The sequence below is a fragment of the Palaemon carinicauda genome, chromosome 32 (genome assembly GCF_036898095.1).
Source record: "Palaemon carinicauda isolate YSFRI2023 chromosome 32, ASM3689809v2, whole genome shotgun sequence".
NCBI classification, from domain to species: domain Eukaryota; kingdom Metazoa; phylum Arthropoda; class Malacostraca; order Decapoda; family Palaemonidae; genus Palaemon; species Palaemon carinicauda.
Window position 1 is genome coordinate 67,932,451 of NC_090756.1, and position 5,000 is coordinate 67,937,450.

A 5,000-nucleotide genomic window follows, 5' to 3' on the forward strand; every position below is an offset into this window, starting at 1 on the left:
AAGAAACAAAAAAGCAGGCAGCGTATATACCGCGCTATGCACCAAAAACCCCAAGATATGAGGCCTTTCAACCCAAATCTGCACATACAGAGCCCAACTACAAAAAATGCATCTATAATGCCAGGGGTTGGTGCAGATTTGGGGATAATTGCAGGTATACACACAAAAATAAATATGAAGGCGAAAGAACAAATAAAATAGAAAAGTTGGATTTTTTAATGGCAGAATTCTGGGAAATGAAGAAAAGAACATCATATCAGAACAGGAAGGAAGCATGGGAGAATCCATATTATTACCAATATTAAATAATGAGGATGAAACACAAACCATAATAGTGATGAATGCACAGGGTTTAGTCGCGAGTAACTCTAAAAGGAAAATAGAGTTCTTAGAAGATCTAACCCAAATTGAAAAAATAGATATATTAAATATATGTGAAACATGGTATTCCCAAGAGACAGGCAGTGATGACCAGATAAAGGGTTTCTAAACTTATAGATCTGACAGAATAAATAGGAATCAAGGGGGAACCGCAATACATGGAAGAGACATAAATCAAGGAAAAGTCTGTTAAAAAATACAGCAACACAAAATGTGAATTGATTGCGGTAGAATTTGAATCTGAAAAACTAGTGAATATTGTAGTTTACAGACCCCCAAATACTAAGGAGTTTGACATAATAATAGAAAAAATAGATGATATATGTAGAAACCATAAAGACTGGAATATACTCCTATCCGGAGATTTTAACTTTCCTTTCGTGGATTGGAAAGAACGGATAGAAGAAAGTGGTTGTATGTGTACATATAAAAAAGAGAGCAATAGTAGCGCAGAAGATAAGAGACAATTTGAAAAGCTTCAAGATATGCTATTAGAACATAATATGCAACAAATAAACCACATTCCAACAAGAAAGGAAAATGTCCTAGATCTAGTATTTGTGAATGAGGTGAATTATGTTAAAGAAATAATAGTGTATAACACGGGAATTTCAGACCATAATGTCATAGAATTAATACTTCATTCCAAAGCAAGTGATCACAGAATTAATCAAAGCACAAAACATTGGGATGGATATGGAAAATATAATTTTTATAGTAAGAATATAAAATGGTCAGAAATAAATGAAGAACTGAATAAAGAATGGAAAAATGTGTTTGTAAGTGAAAATATACAAGTAATTACGGACATACTGTACAAAATACTGGAGAAAATTGTTGAAAAATATGTACCGAAGAAAAACAATAAACAAAAGACATGCACACCAAGAGAAAGAAGGATATTATTTCAGAAAATTAGAAAGTGGAAGAAAAATCTTACATAAGAAAAAAATGTGTGGAAATTGATGGAAATAAAATGTAAGATAGAAAATACAGAACAAAAGATTATACAGTCAAAAGAAAATGAAAAAAGGGACTTAGAAGAAAGGACGCTTCAAAATATAAAAAAAAATCCCAAAGTAGATGAATAAAGGGAGATTAGAAATAGGCCCTCTAAGAATTGAAGGACGGCTAACGAATGAAAAAAAAGGATATATGCAACATATTAGCAGAAAAATATAAGAGTGAGTTCTCGCCAAGAATTGCGAATGAGAATAATGAAACAGAAATGAGAGAAGAAAATGTTGAATATCTAACGGATATAGATATTAATGAAGCAGATATTGTCAAGGCTATAAACGAAATTAAAAATGGATCAGCAGCCGGACCAGATGGAGTTGCAGCGATTTTGTTAATAAAAACTGCAAACACTATCGCGAAGCCGCTTGCAATACTGCTAAGACAAAGGGTAGATATGAGCGAGATATATGTTAAACATAAATTAGCTTATATAACCCCCATCTTCAAAAGTGGATCAAGACTAGAGGCAAGCAATTATAGACCTGTTAGTCTAACATCACATATTATGAAAGTGTATGAGAGGGTAATAAAAAAGAAAATAATGGATCATTTGGTTAAAAATAATTTGTTAAATATAGGTCAACACGGTTTTGTGCCCGGAAAAAGTACACAAACCCAACTGATACCACACTATGAAAACATATACAAAAATATGATAAGTGAAAAGGACACAGATGTGATCTATCTAGATTTTGCAAAAGCCTTTGACAAGGTAGACCCCAATATACTAGAAAAAAAAAAATGAGAAAGCATAATATTGTGGGAAAGATAGGAAAATGGGTAAAAGAATTCCTGCAAAACAGAAAACAGATAGTGGTTGCAAATGACGAGAAATTGGATGATGCTCTGGTAATACCTGGCGTGCCACAAGGTACTGTTTTAGCTGCACTGCTGTTTGTTATTATGATCTCAGACATACACTGTGATGTTGAAAACTCTATAGTGAGAAGTTTTGCCGATGACACAAGAATAAGTAGAGAAATTACTTGTGATGAAGATAGGAACTCACTACAAAGAGATCTAAACAAAATATAGGAATGGGAGGAGATAAATAGGATGGTATTTAACTCCGATAAATTCGAATCAGTGAATTATGGAAACAGAGAAGGAATGGTATATGCCACAAGGTACGGTTTTAGCTGCACTGCTGTTTGTTATTATGATCTCAGACATACACTGTGATGTTGAAAACTCTGTAGTGAGAAGTTTTGCCGATGACACAAGAATAAGTAGAGAAATTACTTGTGATGAAGATAGGAACTCACTACAAAGAGATCTAAACAAAATATAGGAATGGGCGGAGATAAATAGGATGGTATTTAACTCCGATAAATTCGAATCAGTGAATTATGGAAACAGAGAAGGAATGGTATATGCCACAAGGTACGGTTTTAGCTGCACTGCTGTTTGTTATTATGATCTCAGACATACACTGTGATGTTGAAAACTCTGTAGTGAGAAGTTTTGCCGAATACACAAGAATAAGTAGAGAAATTACTTGTGATGAAGATAGGAACTCACTACAAAGAGATCTAAACAAAATATATGAATGGGCGGAGATAAATAGGATGGTATTTAACTCCGATAAATTCGAATCAATGAATTATGGAAACAGAGAAGGAATGGTATATGCCACAAGGTACGGTTTTAGCTGCACTGCTGTTTGTTATTATGATCTCAGACATAGACTGTGATGTTGAAAACTTTGTAGTGAGAAGTTTCGCCGATGACACAAGAATAAGTAGAGAAATTACTTGTGATGAAGATAGGAACTCACTACAAAGAGATCTAAACAAAATATATGAATGGGCGGAGATAAATAGGATGGTATTTAACTCCGATAATTCGAATCAATGAACTATGGAAACAGAGAAGGAAGGGTATATGCATACATGGGACCTAATAACGAGACAATCACAAACAAGGAAGCAATTAAAGACCTTGGTGTAATGTTAAATAGGAATATGTTATGCAACGACCAAATAGCAACACTGTTGGCTAAATGTAAAGCAAAAATGGGAATGTTATTCAGACACTTCAAAACAAGAAAAGCTGAACACATGATTATGCTTTACAAAACTTATATACGTAGTACACTCGTGTACTGCAATGTGATATGGTACCCACACTACCAAAAGGATATTGCACAAATAGAGAGTGTACAAAGGTCCTATACTGCTAGAATAGAAGAAGTTAAGGACTTTGACTACTGGGAAAGACTGCAAATTTTAAAACTATACAGTCTAAAAAGGAGAAGAGAACGCTACATGATAATACAAGCATGGAAGCAAATAGAAGGAATTACTGAAAACATCATGGAGCTAAAAATATCAGAAAGAGCAATCTGAGGTAGATTAATAGTGCCAAAAAATATACCAGGAAAACTAAGGAAGGCGCACAGGACATTAATCCACTACGCACCAGCATCGATAATGCAGCGACTATTTAATGTGCTGCCAGCTCATCTAAAAAACATAGGAGTGAGCGTAGATGTGTTTAAGAATAAGCTCGATAAATACCTAAGATGCATCCCACACCATCCAAGACTGGAAGATGCAAAATACACTGGAAGATGCATTAGCAACTCTCTGGTGGATATACGAGGTGCCTCACACTGAGGGACCTGGGGGAACCCAAACAAAAAATAAGGCAATAAGGCAATAAGGCTCTCTCTGTTTTACTTACATTTTCATGTCTGTGTTCACGCTTATATGTTTCGTATAATCTTGAGAGTTTAAAATAAACATAACAGTTACGGAAAGTCAAACGACAAATAGAATACTGTATATGTTTAGAATTTCAGGTATTAAAACATCTTATACTCTTTTTTTAATCTCTTCTTAAGGTTTCATTTCCGAAATCTTTACAACTAAAACACACATTTCTCCTACGAAAAGAACTAAACATAATAGTTTATTTACATCAATTCCTTAAAACCTCTACATCCCAGGGATAGAGATGTAGTTTCCGTATTTAGCATCCAATTTCCCAGATGAATATGTAAGACTTAGAGCAAAATTAAAGCCCCCAGGGAGGGGAATGAGGGATGGGGGTTTAGGGGGAGGGAGAAAGAAGAGTCCCTTTCACAGAAGAGGGACCTCGATCTCCCTCGGAAGGAACTCTTTCGTACGAGACAAGACCAAGTCTCCTTCTTTCATTGAGTGTCTTTCTTCCCAGACACTTTTGAAATATCGTCGACTCAAGGGGAATACATGGTGTAGGGATCCACGGTTTTTATTATTATTATTATTATTATTATTATTATTATTATTATTATTATTATTATTATTATTATTATTATTATTATTATTATTATTATTATTATTATTTTAGCTCATCTTCCGAAAACAATAACATTTATATGCTCATAATGACTTAACGTTCATCTCCTCACCATGCTTCCTATGTTACCTATATGATTCTAAGTGTTCTCAATACGAAATGAATAAGAAATTTTTATAAATTCTGAAATGGCAGAAGATATTAGAATATAATAAGAAACTAAGCTATATTCCATTAATGTGATTATTCACATTTCTAGTGTTCGATTTCATTAAGAATTTCCAATATCTTGAAAAATAATTATGAAATAATAAAGA